The following is a 19,555-nucleotide window of genomic DNA, read 5'->3' on the forward strand; positions in this document are numbered from 1 at the left end:
AAAATACAGCAATTTTTTTTGCAAAAGGTATCAACAAAGTGTTTGTGATGCTAAAATTACCATCTTCCCAGCTTTCGGGAACAGAAAAAGTTATGTCAGAAAACCAACACTTTCCACATAGTTTTGGCATCTTTCTGGGACATAGCCTATTTTTCCTATTTTTGTGCTTTCAATCTCCTTCCAGTCAGTGGTAGTAATGGGTATGAAAGCTATAATGGATCCCACAAAACTATACATTTCTGGAAAGTAGACAACATTCTTAATTCAGCAAGGGGTCATTTGTGTCGATCCTTCAAGGTTTTTCTATAGAAACTAACAATATATAAGAAAAAAAGATTGAAATTGAGTTGGAAAAAAACAGCAATTTGTGCCACATTTTTTCACCTGTAACTGCTTCTAAGTATGGCAGATTTTTTAAAGCAATAAACTGTTGTATCTGCTGGACCCTTCTGACTGTGAGGATATACAGGACGTGTAGCCTCACCAAGAAACAGAGGTAACCAGAACCAATAATTGAGCTTTTTTCTTGCAATGGTTTTTCATTGTGTACCCAGTATATAGCATTCATTTGGTAAAATATAAAGAGTGAAACATAGGTACCAAGGAAACCTATAAATTTCTTAAAAGTGAACAAAAGGTAGAGTTTAGAACAAGTGGTTATTTGCACATTTCCAAAATGGTGGGTACCCATACAAACATGTCAATTAGAGTAACATTTTCTAAACTAATTCTTTTTTATAGATTGTCTTACATTTGGAAGACAGAAATTCAAAGAAAGTCAATGGGTAATAATGCTTGTTCTACTATTCTGTATTCTCCTAAGCCCACCCAGAATCCCCCCAAGTCTCCTGATCAAAATGGTAACTCACATGTGTGGGTCGGCTTCGTACCCGTGAGAGGAAAAGGCCCAAAACACAACATGGATAACTGGACACAGAAACTTTTTTGGCATGTGCGTAGGTGTGGATTTTGGGCTTTAAGTCAGCCAACACCTAGGGATACCTAGCTAACCTGTCAATATTTTAAAAACTAGATACCCAGGGGACTTGTGTGACCCTCACTAGGTTCTATAACCCAGACTCCCCTGCAAATCCCAAACTTAGTAACAAGTTCTGTAATGGAAAGTTCTGGAATCTGAAGGGAGCAACAAACTTATAACCACCCAGCAGTCCCGCAAGTCTCCTGATAAAAAGTTTACCTCACTTGTGTGGGTAGGCCTAGTGCTTATGCCAGGAAATGGCCAAAAACACAACATGGACACATCACATTTTTCCACATAAAACTGACTCTTTCCTTGCAATGTGGATTTTGGGCTCCAGCTCAGCCAGCACCTATGAAACCTAGCGAACCTGTAATTGTTTTAAAGAAGTCACCCAGGGGAATCCAGGGTGGGGTGACTTGTGTGGCTCTGACCAGTTTGTTACCCAGAATCTCTTGAAAACCTCAAATGTTGTAAAAAACACACATTTTTCTCAGATTTCTGTGATGGAAAGCTCTGGAATCTGCATGTGAGAAAAACAGGATCTTTTTCATCTAAATCTGAGGTTTGCAAGTGATTCTGGGTAGGAATACGCTGGGGGCTCTACACAAGTCATACCTCCCACGACTCTCCCTTGTGTCTAGTTTTTATAAATATGTCTGTTTGGTAGGTTTCCCTAGATGGCCACCGAGCCCCGGAACAAAAATGCAGGTGACCCCCTTACAGAACCAGGTAATTTTGTGATTGATAATTTTGATGTCTCCACAATACGTTTTGGGCCCTTTCCTGCAGTGGGTACTTGGCCCACCCACACAAGTGAGGTACCATTTTTATCGGTAGACCTGGGGAAACACTGTGTAGTAGGAAATTTGTGTCAGCCCAGTAATCCCACAACTTTTTGACACAGAAACGTGAGAAAAATATGATTCTTTCATCTCCATTTGATGCTTGTAGGAGATTGGGGGTAAGAAAACATTGGGGGATCCACACAAGCCACACCACCTTTGACTCCCGCAGGTATCTAGTTTTCAAAAATGTTTGGATTAGGTAAGTTTCCCTAGATGGCCGCCGAGCCTGGGACAAAAAATGCAGATGCCCCATATCTATCACAAAAGGACCTAGTACAACCACTGCATCAGGTATCTACCAGTGCCCATCAGGTGGATCAAGTGCGCCATTTCATGAGTTGATGGTTCAGCCCCATCAGTGAGCCCAGCCACCCTTAATATATCTTATTAGACTAGTATGCAGTAGAAATAATGGGTTAGGGAGCCCCTCCTCATGCACAAAATTGGCATGGATAAGTTGAGTATGATCTCCAAATAGTAGACACCACATCCCGCTCCCACCTGGGGAGCCGTCAATGTCTCAGTATCCCAGCAGTAGTGGGGAGTCCCAAGAGTGGAATTTGGGGTGCCTCTGTTGTGGTGAGTGCAGTGTATTCAGGGCATGCCTCCAGTATGTCAGCACCACTTTTAATAGTGGTGGGGTTGCGTTAGGGATATTTCCCTCGGGCACAGCAGTGTATACCTTTCCCATAGGAAAACATTGGGATACTTTACTGCATTTAAAGAGTGATAACCTTTACTTACGGACAGGTTGAAATGTCATTATTGGTCTCTAAAGGACTGTGATTTAAAATCCTCTTTATAAGTAAAGCTGAAGTCACTATTCTGAAAAAGCCACTTTTGGAAAGTTTGCATTATTTTGTCCTAACCATTTGGTGCCTGCAGCCTTTGTCCTGGGTCACCTGTCCAGGTGCAGTTGGCAGTATTTGCCCTTTGTGTATTTCTCCCAGACACTGTCACTAATGGAAAGGGGCGACCAATCGGTCCCCCCGAACGTATGGTGGAGTACCACGATCCCCCCGGGAAGCCATCTTGGGCGGGAGGCGAGTCTCGGCTGGTATGCCCGAAGCGGCGTAAGCGGGGCGTGTCTTTTTCCCGCCCTAGAGTGGGCTGGCCTAGACACCGACGCGGCCGGCCACGCCCTCGGAGGCAGGCGGGGGTGGGTTCACGCCCACCCTGAAGACGGATAAAAAGAGCGGAAGCCAAGAAAGCATCCTCTTGTTTCTGTGCTCTGAAGCTGCACCTCCCCGCTGCACGTGAGCTCGAGACAGAACGAAGAGCAATTTTGAGCGTTGTAATCCCTCTTTTTGTCTTACAGATATCCCGTCTAAGAATGCCCAAGAAGGTCGGAAAGCGGGTCGGTACCGAGGAGATGCTCCGCATACTCATGAAGGAGATAGCCGATCTGAAGAGAAAAGTCGAGGCTAAGGACGGGGAGGGAGGACCGAAACGGCCTTTACAGGGAACAATTCCCGGTGGAAAAAGCAAGAGGCCTAGAAGGGGAGCACTTGGGGGGGAAACCCCGGTTCCCGAAGCCCCACGAGAGGAGCCAATCCCGGCGCCAAAGGAGGGGAATCCAATCCCTGTGGTGGTCACCCCTGCGAACAGGGAGGATATGCCCCCCGAGTTAGCGGCACAATTGGCAGCGTGGTTGGGAAACGATAGCGAGGGCGCCACAGCTGACGACGCCCGGGCAGTGATGAGGCAACTGCGGGAATCTAGGGAGGCTGCGAAGACGCCATCTTCTGTTCCCCCACAGGTCCCGGCGGTGGGAAGTACAGCAGGCCCAAGTTCGGCGACAAGCGTGGGGTCTACTTCAGGTAAGCGGCCATTGCCGATTGCGGGGGGGGAGTCTGCACCTTCTCGAAAGGAGAAGATTGCCCAGCACGTCCCACTAGAAGTCAAGGAATTGATTTGGGCGGATAAATATGTAAACATGTTTTCATTGCTTACCGACCATTACGAGATCGAGCATGTAAAGAGTCAAAAGGAGCTCATGCATCCGAGTGTTTGGCGCGCAAAAATGGCCGCCTTTAAGGTTGACGAGACCATTGGTACTTGGGGCAGAGCGTGGGGAATTTTTACTTCCATCATGGGGGAGCGCAGGCCTGAGTTGTTGACCGAGTTACCCATTTATCAGTCACGTATTATGGAGTATTCTGTGGCATATGGGGGCAATCAGTGGTTCTGCTATGATAATCTGTTTAGAAAAGCTAAAGAACACAACCCGTTGTTGTCTTGGGACTGTTACGACTCTGTGTCTTGGCAAAAAATGGAGAGTACGGGGATGTTGAAGGTGCCACTAGTAGGGAGTAACGGGGGGGAATCCTCCCGCCAAAACTCTGGGACGCCCTTTCGGACGGGTGCAGGTAACGAGTTCCACACGAAGCCGAGTGGCAACACAGGTAAAAGGGGGATCTGGTGGAATTTTAACAGGGGCAAATGTACCAGGCCCCAGGGGTCATGCAAATTCAGACATGAGTGTGGGGGGTGCGGGCAGCCATCCCATCCTGAGTCCATGTGCAGAGCCAAAACGGGTGATAACGGTGGTAAGGGAGGCGCCAAACAGGTCTAATATAGTCCGAGGGGCGCCTTTACCGACCCCGATTGATACCATGGCAATGATTCCTTGGCTCAGCGAATACCCAGATCATGCTTCCGCTGGGGTGTTACGGAACGGGTTTTCATATGGTTTCCGCATCCCAGTGGGGGATTTTCAGGGGGTACCGTACTGTAAGAATCAAATGTCGGTCTTACAGCACACGGCGGTGGTGCAGGTAAAGATTGGGAAAGAGGTGACTCGAGGTCATGTTGCCGGGCCATTCGATTTGCCACCTGTTCCTAATTTTGTGTGTTCTCCTCTAGGGGTGGTCCCCAAGAAGGACCCGGGTGAGTTTCGGCTGATACATAATTTGTCAGCCCCACGTGGTCTTTCCGTGAATGACGCGATAGACCCGGAAGTATGTTCGGTGCGGTACGCATCTTTCGATGAGGCCGTTGCCATGTTGAATCGCCTGGGGCCCGGGACGCTGATGGCCAAATCGGACATCGAGTCAGCGTTCCGGTTGCTCCCGGTACACCCAGACGATCAGCGTCTCCTTGGTTTTCAGTTTCAGGGTCGCTATTACATGGATAGATGTATGCCAATGGGATGCTCGATTTCATGTGCCTATTTCGAGAAATTCAGTTGTTTTCTGCAGTGGGTATTCACGAGGAACACAGGTTTTCAACATGTTATGCACTATCTCGATGACTTTCTGTTTCTGGGGGCAGCCGGGGATTCTGAGTGTGGACAGGCCTTGCATGAATTTTGTGTCCTAATGAATCAATTCGGTGTGCCATTGGCGGCAGGTAAGACGGTGGGTCCCTCGACCTTGATCGAGTTTCTGGGGATCGAGCTCGACTCGGTGGAAGGTTGTTTTCGATTACCTAAGGAAAAAGTGTTAAAATTCAGGTTATCCCTTGAGACATGTATTCGTGCAACGAAAGTGAACCTGCATCAATTGCAACAGGTGGTGGGTCAGTTGAATTTTGCCCTAAGAGTAATGCCGATGGCGCGCCCCTTTTCCCGCTCAATTGCACAGTCCATGGTCGGCTTGAAGGAAGGACATCATCGTACGAGACTCTCGGCAGAGGTTCGCCAGGACATGCGCATTTGGATTGCATTCCTGGCGGATTTCAATGGTCGAATTGTCTGGAATAAACCAGCAGTGTCTTCCGAGGAGTTGGGGCTATGGACAGACTCGGCGGGGAGTATGGGTTTTGGCGCCATATTGGGTACACAATGGTCGGCTCAAAAATGGCTGTCATGGTGGCATGAGTGCGGGTTGACGAGTAACATTGCTTTTCTCGAACTGTTCCCTATTCTGGTGGCTTTGAAAACATGGCCAGAAGGGTTTAGGGATCACTCTGTGGTGTTCTGGTCTGATAACATGACCGTGGTTGAGTGTATCAATAGTCAGGCAGCACGTTGCAAATTGATTCTGAGACTGCTTAAGGAAATTGTGTTGTTGTGCATGCAGCTAAATGTACTGTTTAGGGCACAACACGTGCCGGTGGTGATGAACCAAGCGGCTGATGCGCTCTCTCGTTTCCGTATGCAGGCCTTCTGGGGTTTTCTGCCCACAGCGGACCCGGTGGCGGCACCCTTTCCCGAAGCTCTCTGGTCTCTCGGTGCCCCGAACTACAAGACCTCGTGGGAGAGAGTTTAGCACCCAGGACGAGGAAGGCATATGAAGGGGCGTTCCGTGCCTATTGGGCCTTTTTGGGTACTGCCGGGAGGGAGCTTTGGGGTCTGGAAGAGTGTGTAGTGAGATTCCTGCTCTCTTTACGTCACGCAGGCAAGTCAGTAGCTACGGCCCAGAGGCATCGGGCCGCCATTTCCTTCATGGCAAGGGCTCATGGGATCCAGTACCCGACAGCGTCTTTCGTTGTGCAGAAAGCGCTACGTGGGTGGCAACGCCTTGAGGGTCGCAGAGTAGACGATAGGCAGCCGATAGGTCTGGATAGGTTGGCCTTGTTATTATCCGTGCTACCGGTAACATGTTCATCCCAGTACGAAGCAGTGTTGTTCCGAGCCGCATTTGCATTAGCATTCCATGGGGCTATGCGGGTAAGCGAATTAGTGGCAAAGAACAAGCGGGATACGATGGGGGGACTGTGCCGGGAACACATTCAGGTCAGGGGGGAGACAATGACGGTCTCGTTTGTCAGGTCCAAATCCGATCAGGATGCAATCGGGGACTGCGTAATCATACAGAGGATTCCCGGGTCTGCCATGTGCCCTGTTGGGTGCGTAGAGGAATTTTTAGCGCAGAGGGTGGCAGCATGGGGGGGGACCTTGTTGAGACACGCTGACGCCACCCCACTGACGAGGTTTCAGTTTCAGCGGGTGCTTGCGATGTCGATTGCTGCCGCGGGCTTGAACCCCGGCGACTTTGGGACCCATTCCTTTCGGATAGGGGCTGCTACGGAAGCTACAGCCAGGGGTCTGAATGTCGAACAAGTAAAACGTGTGGGGCGTTGGTCCTCGAACTGTTATAAGAGGTATGTGCGGTTGCACATGTTGTGAAGCTGTAATGACGTACTCACGCTTCTTGTTTTTGTTTGGTTTTCAGTTGCGCAAGCCTACGAGGCGGGGCGGACTGTCCAGTCGACCCGACACCGGGGGGCCAGCGGTCAGACATTACCGGCTGTGAAAAAGGAGGTGTGGGTCGTGGGCCACTCATACGTGAGGCGTGCCGCGGACGTATTCAAAGCAGGTGACATGATTCACGTGGCTGGCGAATACGGGTACAGTGTGTCCTTCTACGGAAAGGGCGGGCTCTGTATTGACCAGTTTCGATCATTTTTCGAGGGTTTGTTAGGGCGGACGAGGTCACCGCCGTCTGTAGTCATAGTACATCTTGGGGGCAATGATTTGGTGGCCAATGGTAGACGACTTCTTCTTGAGGCGATGCTTTCCACGGTAAGTTGGTTGGCAAGAAGAGTTCCAGGGTGCACAATTGCATGGTCCCATATGATCCCACGGAAAGTGTGGCGGGGGGCTATTTCTGTTTCTGCTCTGAATCATTCAGTAAGGAAAGTTAATAATAAAGTGAGTAGACTGTTCCGTTCAAGTACACTGCATTCTATTTCGCATGGTTGTATTAGAGGGGACAGTATGTATTCGGGGGATGGTGTTCATTTGTCCCGGATGGGGAACGAGTTACTCATAGGAGACCTGATAGCCTGGCTAAAGACTTTATGACATGACCTTTAGGCAGGAGTGTTGTGGGGGGTCCGGATAGCCGGTCAACTATCCGGCCTGTGGCGGTAAGGTCATGATCGGTGAGCAGTAATTCGAAGATCCCTATGAGGGGGCGTCACCCATTACGGATGGGAGCGCGCGGGGGAGGTGGCCAATTGGCCCCTCAACGGGGAGGCGGTCCTGTCTAAGGAGAGGCCGCCGGAAGGAAAGGAAAGGTGGTCAAGGCCCCTTCCTGGATAGGAGGGGCTACGGCCCCTCCTGGGGAATTTCCCGGGGCCAGGACATCTGCGACGGCAGATGGGTAAGTTGTGTGGGGTGCGGGAGGGGGTTTACGCTACCTTTTTAGACACCTCACACGAGTCCTCGAACGACCGTTAAATGGCGTCGAGTTTATTGGGGCCCCCGTCAAGTACAAAGGGAAATTGGTAGATGCACTTGAGGTACGCCTCTGTGCGGTCGCTCCTCTCACAAGTGAGGGGGGTATTTCTGGTTTAGGGATCTGACACCGGTTACGACCTTGCCGTTGGCCCTTAACGTTAGGATGTACAATTTCAAGTCAAATGTTTTGTAGGATGTTAGTTCGGCTAGGAGAACCTTTGTATTAGAGATCTGTTAAGGTTAGCCAAACATCGTAATGTGGAAATGAAATTGTACATTATATGAAACTGTTATTTTAATGTTTTCTTTTGTTTCATATTTTAATAAATACGGCCGGTAAGGGTGACTCCCTTCCCGCCTTCCAAAAGTTCAAGAACTGTTTCCGGTTTCCCAATTCTTGGGGATTGTGTTGAGAGGGGGTGGCGGGTATCTCGGCCATATGGAAAGGGGCGACCAATCGGTCCCCCCGAACGTATGGTGGAGTACCACGATCCCCCCGGGAAGCCATCTTGGGCGGGAGGCGAGTCTCGGCTGGTATGCCCGAAGCGGCGTAGCCGGGGCGCGCCTTTTTCCCGCCCTAGAGTGGGCTGGCCTAGACACCGACGCGGCCGGCCACGCCCTCGGAGGCAGGCGGGGGCGGGTTCACGCCCACCCTGAAGACGGATAAAAAGAGCGGAAGCCAAGAAAGCATCCTCTTGTTTCTGTGCTCTGAAGCTGCACCTCCCCGCTGCACGTGAGCTCGAGACAGAACGAAGAGCAATTTTGACCCACCCACCAGCCCCTGAGGACAGCGATTCGTTGTGAATACAGTTGATATAGTATCTTTTTGTTTTCTCTGTTTTCTTACAGGTTGTGATGATGGTCGTGAAATTTCTTAAAGATGCAATAAAGATTGGTTATTTTCAGTATGTTTTGCAAATAAAGTAATTTTGAACAAGGATTGATCAGTATTTACGCTTGATAATAAATGTTGTTTTGTTTTATAAATCTCAGTAACTTAGGTAGAACTGTCGTATTTATTTTGGTCGGGCGGTAAGGTCATGATCGGTGAGCAGTAATTCGAAGATCCCTATGAGGGGGCGTCACCCATTACGGATGGGAGCGCGCGGGGGAGGTGGCCAATTGGCCCCTCAACGGGGAGGCGGTCCTGTCTAAGGAGAGGCAGCCGGAAGGAAAGGAAAGGTGGTCAAGGCCCCTTCCTGGATAGGAGGGGCTACGGCCCCTCCTGGGGAATTTCCCGGGGCCAGGACATCTGCGACGGCAGATGGGTAAGTTGTGTGGGGTGCGGGAGGGGGTTTACGCTACCTTTTTAGACACCTCACACGAGTCCTCGAACGACCGTTAAATGGCGTCGAGTTTATTGGGGCCCCCGTCAAGTACAAAGGGAAATTGGTAGATGCACTTGAGGTACGCCTCTATGCGGTCGCTCCTCTCACAAGTGAGGGGGGTATTTCTGGTTTAGGGATCTGACACCGGTTACGACCTTGCCGTTGGCCCTTAACGTTAGGATGTACAATTTCAAGTCAAATGTTTTGTAGGATGTTAGTTTGGCTAGGAGAACCTTTGTATTAGAGATCTGTTAAGGTTAGCCAAACATCGTAATGTGGAAATGAAATTGTACATTATATGAAACTGTTATTTTAATGTTTTCTTTTGTTTCATATTTTAATAAATACGGCCGGGAAGGGTGACTCCCTTCCCGCCTTCCAAAAGTTCAAGAACTGTTTCCGGTTTCCCAATTCTTGGGGATTGTGTTGAGAGGGGGTGGCGGGTATCTCGGCCATATGAGAACTGGGTTCACAGGACGGACAGACCCCCCTGACAGGATGGGTGGGGGCGGAACAGGCACCAAACACACTTTTTCTTTAATAGGGCAGCCTCCTATACTCACAACAGATATAATACATGCCTTTTGTCAGCCCAGACATCCTGGGACCTGGGCAGGGGAAGGAAGGAAATTGCAGAACAAGATGTGCGAGGAGGTCTAGACATTTCGCCCACTATGTAACTGGGACCAGGTATAAACGTTGGACCATGAGACCCATTCTTCAATATACTCCTAGACCTGCATATGCTAAAGAAGAAGGTCTGCTCTGCTGTGTGAGGTCGACATGCTTTCTGAGAAAGAAGACTGGACCTGTCTGTTCATTCCAGGAAGAGTGACTCCAAGGGTCATCTGGTTGACCCCCTGCTCTGAGCTACAGGGACACAACAAGCTCCAGAGGCTGCCATGCAATGGCTCAGCTCATCAATTGTAACTGGACCTGCACTGGATGTATCTGAGCCCTGTTAGCCTCTACTTGAGAGAGTCCCTGATCCTTAAAAAATACTTCCCAAGGTCTTCGGACCATGGTTGGCATCAGAGTGCACTACTCTGGAGAAAAGGGAGAAATCCTGAGGTTTTGGCTCTTTGCAACTACAAATCGGTTAGTTCATGCTGAGGTATTGTCGCCTGGGTGACCGTCAATGCAAAGCTCTAGTGAGCCTGACTCTTTGCACTACAGCGGCCACCCTGGATTACTAGCAATGTGAGATCTGCACTTCACGCTACAGGATCGACAGCCCGCGGTGCCTGTGAATATGAAGTTCCATTAACGACAGTCAACGACACCAAGTAGGATCTTTCACATACAGCTACAACCATTACCAGTGATCTCCCTGCTCCTTGCTGCCTCCTCCATCGCAAGTTGGATTCTTAGTGCCAGACTTTGAGATGGTAAGTTTTCAGTGAGCCTAACCTGGTCTTTGTATCTGGTCCAAATTCCATCACAGTTGGTCTGAACGTGTGCCTTTCCCCCGGTCTAGCACACCAGATAACTGCGAGTGAGCCATCGTGCTTTTGGGTACTAATTGCATATATTTTATTTATTGAAATGTACTTTACTTTTCTAAATTGGTGTGAGATTTTTCTTGTATTGGGTTTTTAGTTTATTACTGTTTGTGTGCTGCATAAATACTGATTTTGTGCAAAGCTACCAGAAAGTTAAGCACAGGTTAATTTAGCGACTTTTGTGGTTCAACCTTTTAAGGAATGTGATTGTTGCTTGAGAAGGGGTTTAACCCCCTTCAGTCAAAAAACACGGTTTCCAGAGAAAGGGTACTTCCATCGATTGATTGATTAGGTGGCATGAGCTGAGGATTATGAGGTAGTAAAAGAAGGGTAAGGACATTCCTGATGAATATAGGAATGCCATTCTAAATCCTAGGTACATAAATTGACAAGCCCTGTTGTCTAGTGTTTTCTTTCTTGAATCTTTTCATCCCCAGTCAGATGGTAACCTGGCTATGGGTGTACCAAGGGCCTCTGGTGTTGGTGAGCATGTCCGCAAGACCAGTGATGATGGCATTCTAGATAATGCGAATGTCCTTAATGGTGGTGCAGGTTGGCAAGATGAACAACCGTAGTTTCATTAATGCAGGAGTGATGTGGTCAATTTGCTGCAGGCCCTCGATGAGGTATGCAATGGATTATAGGATACCTTTGAAGTGAGACAGTGCTGAATCTGTAAGGCTTTGGAATAGTGCATTGAAATCATCCAGATCCGGGTGGATTATGGTTTGAATTGCTGTCTCTTTTTGGAAGGAACAGTTTCACATTTGTGTAGAGATAGCTGATCCCAAACTCACTTGAATTGAATATTTTTCTTCAATTTAGTTTGATGTCCACTGTATTTCTGAGTGTCATGGTGCTGGTCGAAAGTTGCACCCAAGTTGTCAACCCATGATATTAGTAGGTGTTGTTGGTGACTAAAGGAGGGATTCTGTTTTGGTGGGGTTAAGTTTCAAATAGATGATAGACATCTAGGTCTGAATGAGGTGTAGGCAGTTCTTGGGGCATTTGAATGTCCAGAACGGAGAAGATGTTAATGTAGAGTTTTGGGTCACCTGCATCTTGATTTATTTTAATAATTTGAACAGATAGCAGCTTTTTAATCATTTCCACGTGCAGGTTGAAGATTGTAGTGATAAGAAGAATCCCGGAGATTTTCTGTAAGTTATAGGCGGATTCTACATTCTGGAGCAGCCCATTTGTGCACCAGACTCTGGATGAAGGACATTCATGAATATTGCAAAGATGAGTTGAAACATAAAGGAGAAGGCAACACATCTCTACTAGTGGGTTGTTTGAAGTTATCTACTTCTACAGTTTGTGAAATAAAGACTTTAGCTTTCATATTTCCTTTACAGGAACTCAATACATGAGACTGTTATCAAATTAGGTGTCCTCTGAATTTCGTAGCCGTTGAATTATCTAACTCACTATATTGTGCAATCCCTGCAGTTGTAGAGTAGCTTTAATCAGTAGGGCAGGATGGACAATGTTTGGGTTGATCATTCAGGAGGCAATGAGTTAATTCTATCCCCACCACAAATATACTGTTTTTAGAGACCAGGTAATCAAAATTTGAATCTCTCTTAGACAATCAGTGAGCATGAAAGGAAAATGAATACACCAAATTTGCACTAATGTTTGTGCATGGTGATCAATGTCTGGTAGCAGAGTTTGGATTGGAATTTAGATAATACCTCAGTCTTACCCTGGTTCACCTGGAGAAGATGTATTACCATTCAGGCTTTTACAATAATCAGAAAAGTATTCATTTTGTGTTGTTGGTCTAAAACTGAAGCATGACAGTAAACCTGAGAGTCTTTTGTACATCATTAGAAAGGGATACTGCATCAAGATATAGAGACATAGTCTTGGAAATTGGGCTACGGTTTGAGAGGGGTGAAACCCTCCTCAAGCAGCAACCACAATCCCTGTCAGGGTGAAATACAAGTAAACCACAAATTAGCCTGTATTTAACCCTCTTGTAGCTTGGCACAATACATTCAGGCTTAACTTGAAGGCAATGAGTAAATTATTTATGCAGCACTTCAAACAGTAATAAAGTAAATACATAACACACGGAAAACCCCACACCAATTTTGAAAAATAGAGGAAAATGTAATGAAAATGACAAAACCAACAGAAATCCAATCAGTAAAAGCAGAGATATACAATTTTAAAGATTTAAGTAAAAATAGTGCATGAAAGCAGAAACCACTAACTGTGGTTATCTGGTCGCATCAGCTTGGGACAAGGTCACAAGTTCAGGCTGACCACGGTGCCAGCTACACGAACATAGTAAGGCCCAGGGCCGCACAGGCAACCCAAAGCGTCAGGTGCATAGTGCGTGCAGTGAGCAAGCCTCACCACCACAAGGATGTTTCAGGGGGTTCTCCCCCCAAGCAATTGTGGAAAAAAATGTCACATTCTACAACACATTTTCCATTATTCATAGAAATAGCTGAATTAGCTTTTAAAGCAGTAAATTATGACCTTTCACTGCCCCAGGACTCCTCCTCTCTCCTTGTCGGTCCAGGTCCTCGCATCCTCTTCTGCTGTATATCTTTCATGCCGCTCTTCCTCTCCTCCACACTCCATCTGACAGCTGACATTGTTAGTGTCCCCTCCTCCTTTTTGTCTCTCCTCGATTGTGGTCACGCCCTCACGATGTAACTGGTGGACTAGACCGCATCTTTCTCTTACAGGGCGTATCTGTTGCCATTTTGAATACGTCATAATAGTCGTTGGTGCCATGGCTGAACTCCTCACTGACTTGTTGTAGGAAATATTGGGTTTTAGAAGGGGTGATATAATGGAAATGTCAAACTGACTGCAAGTTACAAGAGGAGGGTAAAGTATGTGCTAATTTGTGTATGGGAGAGGTAAAGTTTGGGCACAATCCTCATTGACAAAGGCAAGGAGGAAACAAGAATAGCAGTCTTGAATAAAGTTTGAATCTTTTGCAAGGGAATCACAGAGTAGAAAAACAGAGGTGTTATTTAAAAATTCTTGGAGAGCAACTTGTACATATTTTCTTTCGGAAATAAGTAACTCGCTACTGCAAAACATTTATAAAAAACAGCCTATCACAGACTTTCTTGAAGGGGGTGATGTATTTTTAAAGGCTGAAAAAGATTCAATAATATTATAGTTTTTATTTTGCTCACTAACATGTTGTTGGCATCACACTATTGGTAGCTCTGTGTCTAGCTTTAGAGCAGTAGCATCTCTATTTTGCTAAAAGATTTATTAGTTTTAATCAGTGAGGGAGCTTCTGCTTAGTTATCACTGTAGCATACATTGTACATTTTCTAGAGAGAGTCACCTACCAATTATCAGCTCAGAAGCTGTCTATATGTTATTCATCAAGAGTTTTGTGCCTTCTGAGGCATTAATCTGGGATTTTTATTTTTATTTATTATTTATTACATTTATAAAGCGCCTGACTCACCCCAAATGGGGTATCTCCGCGCTAAGGACGGCAATAAACACAACACAGAGGGATAAGAGAAATTAGAAGAGCTGAGTCTTAAGTTTCTTCCTAAAAGACAGGTAATTGACTTCCTGATGAAGATCTAAAGACAGTTGGTTCCATAATTTAGGGGCTAAGTAAGAAAAAGATTTAGCTCCTAATCTAGTTTGCTTGATACGAGGAATAGTGAGCAAACCTTTACCTTCAGATTGAAGTAAGCGCGTTGGGGTATATTTAACTAATTTTTCTGTCAAATATGTAGGGCCCATAGAATTGAGGCCTTTAAACACCAAGCAACACACTTTGAAATAAATTCTCTTGCAAATTGGAAGCCAATGTAGGCTGTGTAAAAGAGGAAGGGAAGGAGCACGATAGGGAGCACTAGTCACCAGGCAAGCAGCAGTATTCTGCACCACCTGTAAGCTCTATAAATCGGAGTCCTTAGCAGATACCAGCAAAGCATTGCTATAGTCCAATCGACTAAGGACCAAAGCATGAATTAACGTTTTGCGTGTACTCATAGGAAGAAAGTGGAAAATCTACCGGAGCAAACTCAGCGCATAGAAACAAGATCTTTTGACTGTTGCAATGTGACTCTCCAAATTAAGGTCTCTGTTGACTAGCACCCCAAGGTTTTTGACCACTGTCTTTGGGGTAGTGACTACATCCAATTCTTCAGGCCACCACCCAGGAGACCATCTCGAAATGGTATCCTTAAATAGCATGATCTCAGTTTTCCCTGTGTTTAATTGCAAAAAGTTTCTCTTCATCCAGAGGGTTATTGTTTTCATACCTTCAGAGAACACTTTTGGCCATCAGGGGTATATTTATTATAGGTGAAGATCAGCTGTGTATCATCTGCGTAGGAGATTGGGAAAAACTCAACTTTCCTAAGCAGAGCAGCCAGCGGGGCAACGTAGACATTAAATAGAGACGGGCTAAGACAGCAGCCCTGTGGCACTCCTTTTGTAACATGGCTGATTTTTTTATTGAAAAGGGCCCAGGCTTACAATTATTTGAGTCCTATCAGTTAGAAAGTCCTGTATCCAGTTCAAGGCTGAGTTCTGGACCTCAATGGAACGAAGTCTGTCCACTAGGATTTGGTGAGATATTGTGTCGAACGCGGCGGACAAGTCAAGCAGTACCAAAATTACTGCCTGAGCTGCATCCGCCAGCATTCTTATGTCATCAGTTACCTTCACCAGGGTCAATTCTGTACTGTACTTTGGCCGAAAGCCAGATTAAGAATAGCCCAAACAGTTGGAGGATTCCAAAAAGGCCAAAAGATGGATGTTAACATGTCTCTTCAATAGTTTGCTATATAGGGGTAACAAAGAGATAGGACGGTAATTAGTAATAATATCAGAGGCCAATTTAGCGTTTTTGCGGATTGGCATGATTTGGGCAACTTTCCAAACTTTGGGAAGTTTACCTTCTTTGATGGAGTGATTCAGAATAGAGCAAAGAGGATCAGCTAATTCTTCTGCCAGCTTTTTAGCAAATTTGGCAGGATGTTTGAGATGTATTCCCATGGTTAGCACTGGAATTTAAATTTCTCTATGCCAAAATGAAAGGCTTACATTGTTTGTGACTGCTTCCCATGCCATATCCAGGCTAGAATGTATGGAAGAATATGGTCTTAATTTATCGTTTTGATTGCAAGTTACTTTATAAAAATTAATCTAAAACATAGGTGAATGTTTTTTCTAAAAATGTACCAAGCTCAAAAGTAATGCCTATAATCTATGTTTTATTCAGATAATGAAGATTGGTTCTTGTTTCCATTTTAATAATGAAGCTACAACGTGTGTTCTGGTTGAAGGAGGCAGACGTTTGGCACTAATAATGACAAGTTAAGACAACCTTTTTTTATATTTACTCTGATTTTGATACTTTCCTGTAAAGATTTGGAGACCCACTTAGAGTTTGGTGGAGCAGGAGCACTACCATACAATGGCAGTGCTCCTGCTCTACCAAGCACTAGCTTTCTACTCCTCATTTAGTGTAAGGGGAACCTCATGATTTCTGATGATGAACGCTTAGCTGGCTAAGCTGTCTGGAATCCTTGACTTGATGATCCATCTACTACAGAGCTGCTAGATCACATTGATGGATGCCATGTCCCATTTAAATTTACCGTCACGGGTTTGCCCCTGGTCTTTCATGCAAGGCCAGGGGTATCATGCCATCTCAGTTTGGACCCAACCACATGCAAATCAGTCTTGACCCTGCTCCCCTTGGGAACAGCCCATCCCGAACTGTCACGCCAGGTTCTCCCTTGCCCAGAAACTACTATCCTGGGAACAGTTTCCGTGTATCACCACTCAGCAGCCAGGCTACCTTAAATCAAGTCACCCAGTGAGCATGGGACAAATGTTTGGGTTTCCCCCTTCCCCCCTAGGGCAACAAAAGCAAAAAGAATAGATGATGGACGGAATGCTGAGCAAATCAATCATTCACCCCCAGTCACAGATCTGTGTTCAATCCATTGTTTTTTTTCTCACCACACTATCCCAGTTTGGACCTAGCCATATGCAAATCAGATCTGGCCCAGCTGCTCGGGCTGGACTGTTCCCTTGGGAGAAAATGTCTATTTTGCATATGGATGGATCCAAGCTGGGGCGGCGTGATGGGCAAAGAAACAATGGATTCCGCACAGATTTATGACTGGCGGTGAATATTTTTTTTGTTCTGCATTCTGTCCATCATTTGTGTGTTTTTTTACTAGTGGGCCTGCAGCAGTGATTGTGCCAATCACTAAAGTAGCCCTTTAAACATGCCTCATGTCTGCCAGTGCAGCCTGTGTGTGCAGTTTTAAAAATGTCATTATGACCAGGCAAAATAAACATTTCGCCTTTCCAAAGCATTTATTTTTTAATACATAGGATTCACCCCTTGGGTAGGCCCTGAACAGCTCAGAGGGAATGGTACAGTGTATTTAAAAAGTTTGGCATGTCATTTTAGGTTTTACATGTCCTGGCAGTGAAGATCGCTTTAATTCATTTTTCACTGCTGCAGGGCCTGGCTCGCCCATGAGATAATATTGAAGTCACCGTATCACATTTAATATTCTATAAATTACAGTTGAGAGCAGATAGAAGGATTGTGTTTGGTGTCTGAAAAATTATAATCAAAAGCCCTTTTTAATGGTTTTTAATCACAATTCTGAAAATGCCACTTTTAGAAAGTTGACATTTTCTTGTCCTAACCATTTGGTGCCTGCAGTCTGATGCTGACTCATATGACTAGGCGTACCTTGCAGTTGGTCTTTGTGTATTCTTCTCAGCAATGAGACAAAGGGAAAATAGTTGTTGGCAGGATAAGCTACTCTGTTAGGGAGAGAAATAAGATGTCCCCATTTCACACTTATACATCACAAAGGCTCTGCTTCAGCACTCTAACAAAGATGTTGTTGCTGGTCTTTTTGTGACTCCAGACAGGGTGGTACCATGGCAGGGAGAAAGTGGATGTCTGACCCCTCAGGATGATGATGTAGAACTTTGCATTGTAAGCCCTACAGCTTCTTCATAACTAGACAGTGAGTGATGCATCCTCAATGCAGAACTTGGCATTGCAAGCCCCCTTGTTGATGGCCTCCTCGACAATGGCGCAGGGTCTGACTTCGCTTCTTCGTAGCTCAATGGAAATGAAGTTTCTGAGTGGATTCCCCTGACAACTGGACTTTGCATTGCCTTCACATGCCACTGCCACATCAGAACCGCTGCCGCGCAATGCATCTTCGACGCAGGCCTGCATATCACAAACCTCTCATCAACGTCATCCTTGATGATGAAGTAGGACATTAAAAAATATTTAAAAAAAAAAAAAATAGTTCCCGAGCACAAATAGGTTTCTTATAGTCTTTAGAGAAAAGATGTCCACTATTGAATCAATATTCTTTCAAGAGTCCAATGAGTTAATTCTTTTATTTTCTTTATCTTTTCTCGTCATACATCTGAGAATTCTTCGTCAGTCTTCAAATATTCATCAAATTCACATAAAACGTAGCCAATGGAAAAACCAATGCCAACACGTGTTTCGTCATGGGGCACAGTCACCCAAATGGCTTCTTCAGGGCTACAATGAAAGTGAAACAATACAAAGTATAAGCAATGATCTTTAGTTCTCAACCATACCATCACCAATCAGTGGACATGCCACCTAAAAGCGAGAATTTAAAGATCAGAAAACCCGAAAATTGTGCATAGTGAGAAAGTCACGTGAGGACTACTAGTGTGATTTAGACTAGAAAAAACTGAAAGATTGCTAAATGTGATCTGATTATTAAGATTCATATGGTAAAAACACAAACGAAGCAAGCAAAGAAAGGAAAGAGAACAAAAAGTAATGTTAGGGTGCATTTGAATGAGACACAAGACGCAAGTCCAAGTTTTCTACAGCCGTATTCAGAACAAAAACAAACAGTAAGCTCACCATAAAAGTAAAATGTCTCAACAGTATATACGCCAGTTCCAGAAATCAATATTTTCTCAAGTAAAGAATTTGAAATTAATAAGAGACAAAGAGTGAATTAGAACCCAAATATTCAGAACAGATTAATTAAAACGACTTCAGCCTTATCCTACGTACACATAATCACAAAACCCCAATTTATTGTGAGGTTAACGTATAAAACTATTTTAATATCAACAGATTAATTAGACAAAAACTGTCACTGTAATGTAAGTTACAAAATGTTACCTCTATCCATTCCTTATTGTAGAGTCCTTCATGTGGATAGATATATAGGCGATATTCTGTAATAGAAATGTGAACCAGTATATTTACTAGGGTTCACTATAGCATGTAAAGGCACATATCATGTTTGGCAAGTAATCACCACGGTTCTAAAGACAAAGTGATATATGTAATGGTTTAGATTAGCACCATTATCTGGCAGACTGGTTCATTCTAAGGCAACCAAGGTATGGTATGCCTGTAAACCGTTTCTTTAATATTGACGCTCAAAGCACCCCGATATTATTGAATTAAATTGCACATTTTAACAAGTACATCAGATGTTATTAGAAATTCGAGCATGTAAAACGAAATAGACCAGAACAGTTATATGTATAAAATTACGTCATAGCGTACCAAAAAGTTCGACACGGCATATAAAATTTAAGTATTTTTAAGCGTGAATGGACCCGTTATTAGCGTCGAGTATGTACTCAATGTGAGTGGTATGATGGACTTTATCGATATCGCGGTGCAGCACAGATCCGGCACTGTGAGCCGCATACATAAACACGATATCTTAAATCAACCCAAAACAATCCTGTGGGTGACATGACCAAAT

The 19,555-nt window shown here is 45.2% G+C and overlaps 1 protein-coding gene across 1 annotated transcript in view; it reads left to right on the forward strand.

Annotated features, from left to right (window-relative positions):
- DOCK2 (dedicator of cytokinesis 2) overlaps nucleotides 1-19,555 on the forward strand; it is a 2,333,210-nt gene that overhangs the window by 2,182,300 nt on the left and 131,355 nt on the right. The gene's annotated exons all lie outside the window — the stretch shown is intronic.

This window comes from Lissotriton vulgaris, chromosome 7 (assembly GCF_964263255.1).
Source record: "Lissotriton vulgaris chromosome 7, aLisVul1.2, whole genome shotgun sequence".
Classification (NCBI taxonomy): Eukaryota; Metazoa; Chordata; class Amphibia; order Caudata; family Salamandridae; genus Lissotriton; species Lissotriton vulgaris.